The sequence below is a fragment of the Crinia signifera genome, chromosome 1 (genome assembly GCF_055691185.1).
Source record: "Crinia signifera chromosome 1, ASM5569118v1, whole genome shotgun sequence".
NCBI lineage: Eukaryota > Metazoa > Chordata > Amphibia > Anura > Myobatrachidae > Crinia > Crinia signifera.
Genome location: NC_139217.1, coordinates 213,678,350 through 213,693,347, shown reverse-complemented (window position 1 = coordinate 213,693,347; position 14,998 = coordinate 213,678,350).

Here is a 14,998-nt window from a genome sequence, read left to right as displayed (position 1 = left end):
TAGTCCCAGCAAAAGTTGTAAAATAGAAAACTGTTCACTGACAGTACATAAACCAATCAGAATGGCTTATTTTGAATGAAAGTTGCATCAACCAATCAGATGATCTCAATTCTGAACTAATTTGCATAAGGGCTTTATTTGCTCTCCATAACTTACTGAGGTCCTTCCTAACCCTAGTTTAATTGAACACCTGCAGAACCAGCCACAGATTGTTGATAACAAGAGCATTCTTGACCAATTGTCTTGCTGGTTGAAGACTAATGCATGATAGTCCCAGCAAAAGTTGTAAAATAGAAAACTGTTGACTGACAGTATATAAACCAATCAGAATGGCTTATTTTGAATGACAGTTGCATCAACCAATCAGATAATCTCAATTCTGAACTAATTTGCATAAGGGCTTTATTTGCTCTCCATAACTTACTGAGGTCCTTCCTAACCCTAGTTTAATTGAAAACCTACAAAACCAGCCACAGATAGTTGATAACAAGAGCATTCTTTACCAATTGTCTTGCTGGTTGAAGACTAATGCATGATAGTCCCAGCAAAAGTTGTAAAATAGAGAACTGTTGACTGACAGTACATAAACCAATCAGAATGGTGTATTTTGAATGACAATTGCATCAACCAATCAGATGGTCTCAATTCTAAACTAATTTGCATAAGGGCTTTATTTGCTCTCCATAACTTACTGAGGTCCTTCCTAACCCTAGTTTAATTGAAAACATATAAAACCAGCCACAGATAGTTGATAACAAGAGCATTCTTGACCAATTGTCTTGCTGGTTGAAGACTAATGCATGATAGTCCGAGCAAAAGTTGTAAAATAGAGAACTGTTGACTGACAGTACATAAACCAATCAGAATGGCTTATTTTGAATGACAGTTGCATCAACCAATCATATGATCTTAATTCTGAACTAATTTGCATAAGGGCTTTATTTGCTCTCCATAACTTACTGAGGTCCTTCCTAACCCTAGTTTAATTGAAAACCTGCAAAACCAGCCACAGATAGTTGATAACAAGAGCATTCTTGACCAATTGTCTTGCTGGTTGAAGACTAATGCATGATAGTCCCAGCAAAAGTTGTAAAATAGAAAACTGTTGACTGACAGTACATAAACCAATCAGAATGGCTTATTTTGAATGACAGTTGCATCAACCAATCATATGATCTCAATTCTGAACCAATTTGCATAAGGGCTTTATTTGCTCTTCATAACTTACTGAGGTCCTTCCTCACCCTAGTCTAATTGAACACCTGCAGAACCAGCCCCAGATAGTTGATAACAAGAGCATTCTTGACCAATTGTCTTGCTGGTTGAAGACTAATGCATGATAGTCCCAGCAAAAGTTGTAAAATAGAAAACTGTTGACTGACAGTATATAAACCAATCAGAATGGCTTATTTTGAATGACAGTTGCATCAACCAATCAGATGATCTCAATTTTAAACTAATTTGCATAAGGGCTTTATTTGCTCTCCATAACTTACTGAGTTCCTTCCTAACCCTAGTTTAATTGAAAACCTACAAAACCAGCCACAGATAGTTGATAACAAGAGCATTCTTGACAAATTGTCTTGCTGGTTGAAGACTAATGCATGATAGTCCCAGCAAAAGTTGTAAAATAGAGAACTGTTGACTGACAGTACATAAACCAATCAGAATGGTGTATTTTGAATGACAATTGCATCAACCAATCAGATGGTCTCAATTCTAAACTAATTTGCATAATGGCTTTATTTGCTCTCCATAACTTACTGAGGTCTTTCCTAACCTTGTTTAATTGAAAACCTACAAAACCAGTCACAGATAGTTGATAACAAGAGCATTCTTGACCAATTGTCTTGCTGGTTGAAGACTAATGCATGATAGTCCCAGCAAAAGTTGTAAAATAGAAAACTGTTCACTGACAGTACATAAACCAATCAGAATGGCTTATTTTGAATGAAAGTTGCATCAACCAATCAGATGATCTCAATTCTGAACTAATTTGCATAAGGGCTTTATTTGCTCTCCATAACTTACTGAGGTCCTTCCTAACCCTAGTTTAATTGAACACCTGCAGAACCAGCCACAGATTGTTGATAACAAGAGCATTCTTGACCAATTGTCTTGCTGGTTGAAGACTAATGCATGATAGTCCCAGCAAAAGTTGTAAAATAGAAAACTGTTGACTGACAGTATATAAACCAATCAGAATGGCTTATTTTGAATGACAGTTGCATCAACCAATCAGATAATCTCAATTCTGAACTAATTTGCATAAGGGCTTTATTTGCTCTCCATAACTTACTGAGGTCCTTCCTAACCCTAGTTTAATTGAAAACCTACAAAACCAGCCACAGATAGTTGATAACAAGAGCATTCTTGACCAATTGTCTTGCTGGTTGAAGACTAATGCATGATAGTCCCAGCAAAAGTTGTAAAATAGAGAACTGTTGACTGACAGTACATAAACCAATCAGAATGGTGTATTTTGAATGACAATTGCATCAACCAATCAGATGGTCTCAATTCTAAACTAATTTGCATAGGGGCTTTATTTGCTCTCCATAACTTACTGAGGTCCTTCCTAACCCTAGTTAAATTGAAAACCTATAAAACCAGCAACAGATAGTTGATAACAAGAGCATTCTTTACCAATTGGCTTGCTGGTTGAAGGCTATTGCGTGATGGTGCCAGCAAAAGTTGTAAAATAGAAAACTGTTGACTACATTCTTGACCAATTGTCTTGCTGGTTGAAGACTATTGCATGATGGTCCCAGCAAAAGTTATAAAATAGAAAACTGTTGACTGACAGCACATAAACCAATCAGAATGGCTTATTTTGAATGACAATTGCATCAACCAATCAGATGGTCTCAATTCTAAACTAATTTGCATAAGGGCTTTATTTGCTCTCCATAACTTAGTGAGGTCTTTCCTAACCCTAGTTTAATTGAAAACCTACAAAACCAGCCACAGATAGTTGATAACAAGAGCATTCTTGACCAATTGTCTTGCTGGTTGAAGACTAATGCATGATAGTCCCAGCAAAAGTTGTAAAATAGAAAACTGTTGACTGACAGTATATAAACCAATCAGAATGGCTTATTTTGAATGACAGTTGCATCAACCAATCAGATGATCTCAATTCTGAACTAATTTGCATAAGGGCTTTATTTGCTCTCCATAACTTACTGAGTTCCTTCCTAACCCTAGTTTAATTGAAAACCTACAAAACCAGCCACAGATAGTTGATAACAAGAGCATTCTTGACAAATTGTCTTGCTGGTTGAAGACTAATGCATGATAGTCCCAGCAAAAGTTGTAAAATAGAGAACTGTTGACTGACAGTACATAAACCAATCAGAATGGTGTATTTTGAATGACAATTGCATCAACCAATCAGATGGTCTCAATTCTAAACTAATTTGCATAATGGCTTTATTTGCTCTCCATAACTTACGGAGGTCTTTCCTAACCCTAGTTTAATTGAAAACCTACAAAACCAGCCACAGATAGTTGATAACAAGAGCATTCTTGACCAATTGTCTTGCTGGTTGAAGACTAATGCATGATAGTCCCAGCAAAAGTTGTAAAATAGAAAACTGTTGACTGACAGTACATAAACCAATCAGAATGGCTTATTTTGAATGACAGTTGCATCAACCAATCATATGATCTCAATTCCGAACTAATTTGCATAAGGGCTTTATTTGCTCTCCATAACTTACTGAGGTCTTTCATAACCCTAGTTTAATTGAACACCTGCAGAACCAGCCACAGATAGTTGATAACAAGAGCATTCTTGACCAATTGTCTTGCTGGTTGAAGACTAATGCATGATAGTCCCAGCAAACGTTGTAAAATAGAAAACTGTTGACTGACAGTATATAAACCAATCAGAATGGCTTATTTTGAATGACAGTTGCATCAACCAATCAGATGGTCTCAATTCTGAACTAATTTGCATAAGGGCTTTATTTGCTCTTTATAACTTACTGAGGTCCTTCCTAACCCTATTCTAATTGAACACCTGCAGAACCAGCCACAGATAGTTGATAACAAGAACATTATTGACCAATTGTCTTGCTGGTTGAAGACTATTGCATGATGGTCCCAGCAAACGTTGTAAAATAGGAAACTGTTGACTGATGGTACATAAACCAATCAGAATTGCTTATTTTGAATGACAGTTGCATCAACCAATCAGATGGTCTCAATTCTGAACTAATTTGCATAATGGCTTTATTTGCTCTTCATAACTTACTGAGGTCCTTCCTTACCCTAGTCTTATTGAACAACTGCAGAACCAGCCACAGAAAGTTGATAACAAGAGCATTCTTGACCAATTGTCTTGCTGGTTGAAGAATAATGCATGATAGTCCCAGCAAAAGTTGTAAAATAGAAAACTGTTGACTGACAGTATATAAACCAATCAGAATGGTGTATTTTGAATGACAATTGCATCAACCAATCAGATGGTCTCAATTCTAAACTAATTTGCATAGGGGCTTTATTTGCTCTCCATAACTTACTGAGGTCCTTCCTAACCCTAGTTAAATTGAAAACCTATAAAACCAGCCACAGATAGTTGATAAAAAGAGCATTCTTGACCAATTGGCTTGCTGGTTGAAGGCTATTGCGTGATGGTGCCAGCAAAAGTTGTAAAATAGAAAACTGTTGACTACATTCTTGACCAATTGTCTTGCTGGTTGAAGACTATTGCATGATGGTCCCAGCAAAAGTTATAAAATAGAAAACTGTTGACTGACAGTACATAAACCAATCAGAATGGCTTATTTTGAATGACAGTTGCATCAACCAATCATATGATCTCAATTCTGAACTAATTTGCATAAGGGCTTTATTTGCTCTCCATAACTTACTGAGGTCCTTCCTAACCCTAGTTTAATTGAAAACCTACAAAACCAGCCACAGATAGTTGATAACAAGAGCATTCTTGACCAATTGTCTTGCTGGTTGAAGACTAATGCATGATAGTCCCAGCAAAAGTTGTAAAATAGAAAACTGTTGACTGACAGTACATAAACCAATCAGAATGGCTTATTTTGAATGACAGTTGCATCAACCAATCATATGATCTCAATTCTGAACCAATTTGCATAAGGGCTTCATTTGCTCTTCATAACTTACTGAGGTCCTTCCTCACCCTAGTCTAATTGAACACCTGCAGAACCAGCCACAGATAATTGATAACAAGAGCATTCTTGACCAATTGTCTTGCTGGTTGAAGACTAATGCATGATAGTCCCAGCAAAAGTTGTAAAATAGAAAACTGTTGACTGACAGTATATAAACCAATCAGAATGGCTTATTTTGAATGACAGTTGCATCAACCAATCAGATGATCTCAATTCTGAACTAATTTGCATAAGGGCTTTATTTGCTCTCCATAACTTACTGAGTTCCTTCCTAACCCTAGTTTAATTGAAAACCTACAAAACCAGCCACAGATAGTTGATAACAAGAGCATTCTTGACCAATTGTCTTGCTGGTTTAAGACTAATGCATGATAGTCCCAGCAAAAGTTGTAAAATAGAGAACTGTTGACTGACAGTACATAAACCAATCAGAATGGCTTATTTTGAATGACAGTTGCATCAACCAATCAGATGATCTCAATTCTGAACTAATTTGCATAAGGGCTTTATTTGCTCTCCATAACTTACTGAGGTCCTTCCTAACCCTAGTTTAATTGAAAACCTACAAAACCAGCCACAGATAGTTGATAACAAGAGCATTCTTGACCAATTGTCTTGCTGGTTGAAGACTAATGCATGATAGTCCCAGCAAAAGTTGTAAAATAGAGAACTGTTGACTGACAGTACATAAACCAATCAGAATGGTGTATTTTGAATGACAATTGCATCAACCAATCAGATGGTCTCAATTCTAAACTAATTTGCATAGGGGCTTTATTTGCTCTCCATAACTTACTGAGGTCCTTCCTAACTCTAGTTAAATTGAAAACCTATAAAACCAGCCACAGATAGTTGATAACAAGAGCATTCTTGACCAATTGTCTTGCTGGTTGAAGGCTATTGCGTGATGGTGCCAGCAAAAGTTGTAAAATAGAAAACTGTTGACTACATTCTTGACCAATTGTCTTGCTGGTTGAAGACTATTGCATGATGGTCCCAGCAAAAGTTATAAAATAGAAAACTGTTGACTGACAGCACATAAACCAATCAGAATGGCTTATTTTGAATGACAATTGCATCAACCAATCAGATGGTCTCAATTCTAAACTAATTTGCATAAGGGCTTTATTTGCTCTCCATAATTTACTGAGGTCTTTCCTAACCCTAGTTTAATTGAAAACCTACCAAACCAGCCACAGATAGTTGATAACAAGAGCATTCTTGACCAATTGTCTTGCTGGTTGAAGACTAATGCATAATAGTCCGAGCAAAAGTTGTAAAATAGAAAACTGTTGACTGACAGTACATAAACCAATCAGAATGGCTTATTTTGAATGACAGTTGCATCAACCAATCATATGATCTCAATTCTGAACTAATTTGCATAAGGGCTTTATTTGCTCTCCATAACTTACTGAGGTCCTTCCTAACCCTAGTTTAATTGAAAACCTACAAAACCAGCCACAGATAGTTGATAACAAGAGCATTCTTGACCAATTGTCTTGCTGGTTGAAGACTAATGCATGATAGTCCCAGCAAAAGTTGTAAAATAGAAAACTGTTGACTGACAGTACATAAACCAATCAGAATGGCTTATTTTGAATGACAGTTGCATCAACCAATCATATGATCTCAATTCTGAACCAATTTGCATAAGGGCTTTATTTGCTCTTCATAACTTACTGAGGTCCTTCCTCACCCTAGTCTAATTGAACACCTGCAGAACCAGCCACAGATAGTTGATAACAAGAGCATTCTTGACCAATTGTCTTGCTGGTTGAAGACTAATGCATGATAGTCCCAGCAAAAGTTGTAAAATAGAAAACTGTTGACTGACAGTATATAAACCAATCAGAATGGCTTATTTGGTACTTGTTTCCTAGAACGGCCACAACGATTTAGATCGTTGTGGTCGTAAGATAAAAAATCGGATCGATCGCATCGCATGCGATTTGGTCGCATACGATGCGACCGATCCGATCGACCGATTTTTCACCCGATTTTTTTTTTTTTTTCACCTCATTAATTTCAATTGCCCCCACAAATGTTACTAAGTGGGCTAGACCCCACGATAGACGTCAACCCGAAGCGTGGCGAGCGCAGCGAGCCCGCGAGGGGCGGCGGTGCGCGTCCTCCGACTTTTTCATTCCCCTACTATCCACTAGGGCGTGGAGTGAGAATAGAATAGTGTGGCGAGCGCAGCGAGCCACCGAGCCCGAAGCGTGGCGAGCGCAGCGAGCCCCGCGAGGGGACGCGTCTAACTTCACAGGTATACGCGTCCCCTCGCGGGGCTCGCTGCGCTCGCCACGCTTCGGGCTCGGTGGCTCGCTGCGCTCGCCACACTATTCTATTCTCACTCCACGCCCTAGTGGATAGTAGGGGAATGAAAAGGTCGGAGGACGCGCACCGCCGCCCCTCGCGGGCTCGCTGCGCTCGCCACGCTTCGGGTTGACGTCTATCGTGGGGTCATGGCGGGCACATAAAAAATGTGAAATGGGTCATATTGGCCCATTTCACCTTTTTTAACATTTTTCCCTATGTGAGATGGACTTAATCAAGTCCATCTCATCTTGTGCCATTATAATGGCACAAGACCGACAAGATCCTCCCGATTTCAATGTTAAAAGATTTTTTAACATTGAAGTCTATGGAAAAATCGGGTCAATCGGTCGGTCGCATCGCGGCCGATTTTAATTGGTCGCGACCGACCGATTGACCCGATTTCTGTCAATCAAAGTGAAAAAAGTGTCAAAAATCGGCCACATCGTGAGGATCGTGTCCCTTAATTAAGAGCCACGATCACTCACGATTGTGGCCGTTCTAGGAAACAAGTACCGCTTATTTTGAATGACAGTTGCATCAACCAATCAGATGATCTCAATTCTGAACTAATTTGCATAAGGGCTTTATTTGCTCTCCATAACTTACTGAGTTCCTTCCTAACCCTAGTTTAATTGAAAACCTACAAAACCAGCCACAGATAGTTGATAACAAGAGCATTCTTGACAAATTGTCTTGCTGGTTGAAGACTAATGCATGATAGTCCCAGCAAAAGTTGTAAAATAGAGAACTGTTGACTGACAGTACATAAACCAATCAGAATGGTGTATTTTGAATGACAATTGCATCAACCAATCAGATGGTCTCAATTCTAAACTAATTTGCATAATGGCTTTATTTGCTCTCCATAACTTACTGAGGTCTTTCCTAACCCTAGTTTAATTGAAAACCTACAAAACCAGCCACAGATAGTTGATAACAAGAGCATTCTTGACCAATTGTCTTGCTGGTTGAAGACTAATGCATGATAGTCCCAGCAAAAGTTGTAAAATAGAAAACTGTTGACTGACAGTACATAAACCAATCAGAATGGCTTATTTTGAATGACAGTTGCATCAACCAATCATATGATCTCAATTCCGAACTAATTTGCATAAGGGCTTTATTTGCTCACCATAACTTACTGAGGTCTTTCCTAACCCTAGTTTAATTGAACACCTGCAGAACCAGCCACAGATAGTTGATAACAAGAGCATTCTTGACCAATTGTCTTGCTGGTTGAAGACTAATGCATGATAGTCCCAGCAAACGTTGTAAAATAGAAAACTGTTGACTGACAGTATATAAACCAATCAGAATGGCTTATTTTGAATGACAGTTGCATCAACCAATCAGATGGTCTCAATTCTGAACTAATTTGCATAAGGGCTTTATTTGCTCTTTATAACTTACTGAGGTCCTTCCTAACCCTATTCTAATTGAACACCTGCAGAACCAGCCACAGATAGTTGATAACAAGAACATTATTGACCAATTGTCTTGCTGGTTGAAGACTATTGCATGATGGTCCCAGTAAACGTTGTAAAATAGGAAACTGTTGACTGATGGTACATAAACCAATCAGAATTGCTTATTTTGAATGACAGTTGCATCAACCAATCAGATGGTCTCAATTCTGAACTAATTTGCATAATGGCTTTATTTGCTCTTCATAACTTACTGAGGTCCTTCCTTACCCTAGTCTTATTGAACAACTGCAGAACCAGCCACAGAAAGTTGATAACAAGAGCATTCTTGACCAATTGTCTTGCTGGTTGAAGAATAATGCATGATAGTCCCAGCAAAAGTTGTAAAATAGAAAACTGTTGACTGACAGTATATAAACCAATCAGAATGGCTTATTTTGAATGACAGTTGCATCAACCAATCAGATGATCTCAATTCTGAACTAATTTGCATAAGGGCTTTATTTGCTCTCCATAACTTACTGAGGTCCTTCCTAACCCTAGTTTAATTGAAAACCTACAAAACCAGCCACAGATAGTTGATAACAAGAGCATTCTTGACCAATTGTCTTGCTGGTTGAAGACTAATGCATGATAGTCCCAGCAAAAGTTGTAAAATAGAGAACTGTTGACTGACAGTACATAAACCAATCAGAATGGTGTATTTTGAATGACAATTGCATCAACCAATCAGATGGTCTCAATTCTAAACTAATTTGCATAGGGGCTTTATTTGCTCTCCATAACTTACTGAGGTCCTTCCTAACCCTAGTTAAATTGAAAACCTATAAAACCAGCCACAGATAGTTGATAAAAAGAGCATTCTTGACCAATTGGCTTGCTGGTTGAAGGCTATTGCGTGATGGTGCCAGCAAAAGTTGTAAAATAGAAAACTGTTGACTACATTCTTGACCAATTGTCTTGCTGGTTGAAGACTATTGCATGATGGTCCCAGCAAAAGTTATAAAATAGAAAACTGTTGACTGACAGTACATAAACCAATCAGAATGGCTTATTTTGAATGACAGTTGCATCAACCAATCATATGATCTCAATTCTGAACTAATTTGCATAAGGGCTTTATTTGCTCTCCATAACTTACTGAGGTCCTTCCTAACCCTAGTTTAATTGAAAACCTACAAAACCAGCCACAGATAGTTGATAACAAGAGCATTCTTGACCAATTGTCTTGCTGGTTGAAGACTAATGCATGATAGTCCCAGCAAAAGTTGTAAAATAGAAAACTGTTGACTGACAGTACATAAACCAATCAGAATGGCTTATTTTGAATGACAGTTGCATCAACCAATCATATGATCTCAATTCTGAACCAATTTGCATAAGGGCTTTATTTGCTCTTCATAACTTACTGAGGTCCTTCCTCACCCTAGTCTAATTGAACACCTGCAGAACCAGCCACAGATAATTGATAACAAGAGCATTCTTGACCAATTGTCTTGCTGGTTGAAGACTAATGCATGATAGCCCCAGCAAAAGTTGTAAAATAGAAAACTGTTGACTGACAGTATATAAACCAATCAGAATGGCTTATTTTGAATGACAGTTGCATCAACCAATCAGATGATCTCAATTCTGAACTAATTTGCATAAGGGCTTTTTTTGCTCTCCATAACTTACTGAGTTCCTTCCTAACCCTAGTTTAATTGAAAACCTACAAAACCAGCCACAGATAGTTGATAACAAGAGCATTCTTGACAAATTGTCTTGCTGGTTGAAGACTAATGCATGATAGTCCCAGCAAAAGTTGTAAAATAGAGAACTGTTGACTGACAGTACATAAACCAATCAGAATGGTGTATTTTGAATGACAATTGCATCAACCAATCAGATGGTCTCAATTCTAAACTAATTTGCATAATGGCTTTATTTGCTCTCCATAACTTACTGAGGTCTTTCCTAACCCTAGTTTAATTGAAAACCTACAAAACCAGCCACAGATAGTTGATAACAAGAGCATTCTTGACCAATTGTCTTGCTGGTTGAAGACTAATGCATGATAGTCCCAGCAAAAGTTGTAAAATAGAGAACTGTTGACTGACAGTACATAAACCAATCAGAATGGCTTATTTTGAATGACAGTTGCATCAACCAATCAGATGATCTCAATTCTGAACTAATTTGCATAAGGGCTTTATTTGCTCTCCATAACTTACTGAGGTCCTTCCTAACCCTAGTTTAATTGAAAACCTACAAAACCAGCCACAGATAGTTGATAACAAGAGCATTCTTGACCAATTGTCTTGCTGGTTGAAGACTAATGCATGATAGTCCCAGCAAAAGTTGTAAAATAGAGAACTGTTGACTGACAGTACATAAACCAATCAGAATGGTGTATTTTGAATGACAATTGCATCAACCAATCAGATGGTCTCAATTCTAAACTAATTTGCATAGGGGCTTTATTTGCTCTCCATAACTTACTGAGGTCCTTCCTAACCCTAGTTAAATTGAAAACCTATAAAACCAGCCACAGATAGTTGATAACAAGAGCATTCTTGACCAATTGTCTTGCTGGTTGAAGGCTATTGCGTGATGGTGCCAGCAAAAGTTGTAAAATAGAAAACTGTTGACTACATTCTTGACCAATTGTCTTGCTGGTTGAAGACTAATGCATAATAGTCCGAGCAAAAGTTGTAAAATAGAAAACTGTTGACTGACAGTACATAAACCAATCAGAATGGCTTATTTTGAATGACAGTTGCATCAACCAATCATATGATCTCAATTCTGAACTAATTTGCATAAGGGCTTTATTTGCTCTCCATAACTTACTGAGGTCCTTCCTAACCCTAGTTTAATTGAAAACCTACAAAACCAGCCACAGATAGTTGATAACAAGAGCATTCTTGACCAATTGTCTTGCTGGTTGAAGACTAATGCATGATAGTCCCAGCAAAAGTTGTAAAATAGAAAACTGTTGACTGACAGTACATAAACCAATCAGAATGGCTTATTTTGAATGACAGTTGCATCAACCAATCATATGATCTCAATTCTGAACCAATTTGCATAAGGGCTTTATTTGCTCTTCATAACTTACTGAGGTCCTTCCTCACCCTAGTCTAATTGAACACCTGCAGAACCAGCCACAGATAGTTGATAACAAGAGCATTCTTGACCAATTGTCTTGCTGGTTGAAGACTAATGCATGATAGTCCCAGCAAAAGTTGTAAAATAGAAAACTGTTGACTGACAGTATATAAACCAATCAGAATGGCTTATTTTGAATGACAGTTGCATCAACCAATCAGATGATCTCAATTCTGAACTAATTTGCATAAGGGCTTTATTTGCTCTCCATAACTTACTGAGTTCCTTCCTAACCCTAGTTTAATTGAAAACCTACAAAACCAGCCACAGATAGTTGATAACAAGAGCATTCTTGACAAATTGTCTTGCTGGTTGAAGACTAATGCATGATAGTCCCAGCAAAAGTTGTAAAATAGAGAACTGTTGACTGACAGTACATAAACCAATCAGAATGGTGTATTTTGAATGACAATTGCATCAACCAATCAGATGGTCTCAATTCTAAACTAATTTGCATAATGGCTTTATTTGCTCTCCATAACTTACTGAGGTCTTTCCTAACCCTAGTTTAATTGAAAACCTACAAAACCAGCCACAGATAGTTGATAACAAGAGCATTCTTGACCAATTGTCTTGCTGGTTGAAGACTAATGCATGATAGTCCCAGCAAAAGTTGTAAAATAGAAAACTGTTGACTGACAGTACATAAACCAAATTAGAATGGCTTATTTTGAATGACAGTTGCATCAACCAATCATATGATCTCAATTCCGAACTAATTTGCATAAGGGCTTTATTTGCTCTCCATAACTTACTGAGGTCTTTCCTAACCCTAGTTTAATTGAACACCTGCAGAACCAGCCACAGATAGTTGATAACAAGAGCATTCTTGACCAATTGTCTTGCTGGTTGAAGACTAATGCATGATAGTCCCAGCAAACGTTGTAAAATAGAAAACTGTTGACTGACAGTATATAAACCAATCAGAATGGCTTATTTTGAATGACAGTTGCATCAACCAATCAGATGATCTCAATTCTGAACTAATTTGCATAAGGGCTTTATTTGCTCTCCATAACTTACTGAGGTCCTTCCTAACCCTAGTTTAATTGAAAACCTACAAAACCAGCCACAGATAGTTGATAACAATAGCATTCTTGATCAATTGTCTTGCTGGTTGAAGACTAATGCATGATAGTCCCAGCAAAAGTTGTAAAATAGAGAACTGTTGACTGACAGTACATAAACCAATCAGAATGGCTTATTTTGAATGACAGTTGCATCAACCAATCAGATGGTCTCAATTCTGAACTAATTTGCATAAGGGCTTTATTTGCTCTTTATAACTTACTGAGGTCCTTCCTAACCCTATTCTAATTGAACACCTGCAGAACCAGCCACAGATAGTTGATAACAAGAACATTATTGACCAATTGTCTTGCTGGTTGAAGACTATTGCATGATGGTCCCAGCAAACGTTGTAAAATAGGAAACTGTTGACTGATGGTACATAAACCAATCAGAATTGCTTATTTAGAATGACAGTTGCATCAACCAATCATATGATCTCAATTCTGAACCAATTTGCATAAGGGCTTTATTTGCTCTTCATAACTTACTGAGGTCCTTCCTCACCCTATTCTAATTGAACACCTGCAGAACCAGCCACAGATAGTTGATAACAAGAACATTATTGACCACTTGTCTTGCTGTTTGAAGGCTATTGCGTGATGGTGATAGCAAAAGTTGTAAAATAGAAAACTGTTGACTACATTCTTGACGAATTGACTTTCTGGTTAAAGATTTTAGCATGATGGTCCCAGCAAAAGTTATAAAATAGAAAACTGTTGACTGACAGCACATAAACCAATCAGAATGGCTTATTTTTAATGAAAATTGCATCAACCAATCAGATGGTCTCAATTCTAAACTAATTTGCATAAGGGCTTTATTTGCTCTTCATAACTTACTGAGGTCCTTCCTAACCCTAGTTTAATTGAAAACCTACAAAACCAGCCACAGATAGTTGATAACAAGAGCACTCTTGACCAATTGTCTTGCTGGTTGAAGAATAATGCATGATAGTCCCAGCAAAAGTTGTAAAATAGAAAACTGTTGACTGACAGTACATAAACCAATCAGAATGGCTTATTTTGAATGACAGTTGCATCAACCAATCATATGATCTCAATTCAGAACTAATTTGCATAAGGGCTTTATTTGCTCTTCATAACTTACTGAGGTCCTTCCTCACCCTAGTCTAATAGAACACCTGCAGAACCAGCCACAGGTAGTTGATAACAAGAGCATTCTTGACCAATTGTCTTGCTGGTTGAAGAATAATGCATGATAGTCCCAGCAAAAGTTGTAAAATAGAAAACTGTTGACTGACAGTACATAAACCAATCAGAATGGCTTATTTTGAATGACAGTTGCATCAACCAATCATATGATCTCAATTCAGAACTAATTTGCATAAGGGCTTTATTTGCTCTTCATAACTTACTGAGGTCCTTCCTCACCCTAGTCTAATAGAACACCTGCAGAACCAGCCACAGGTAGTTGATAACAAGAGCATTCTTGACCAATTGTCTTGCTGGTTGAAGACTAATGCATGATAGTCCCAGCAAAAGTTGTAAAATAGAAAACTGTTGACTGACAGTATATAAACCAATCAGAATGGCTTATTTTGAATGACAGTTGCATCAACCAATCATATGATCTCAATTCTGAACTAATTTGCATAAGGGCTTTATTTGCTCTCCATAACTTATTGAGGTCTTTCCTAACCCTAGTTTAATTGAATACCTGCAGAACCAGCCACAGATAGTTGATAACAAGAGCATTATTGACCAATTGTCTTGCTGGTTGAAGACTAATGCATGATAGTCCCAGCAAAAGTTGTAAAATAGAGAACTGTTGACTGACAGTACATAAACCAATCAGAATGGCTTATTTTGAATGACAGTTGCATCAACCAATCAGATGATCTCAATTCTGAACTAATTT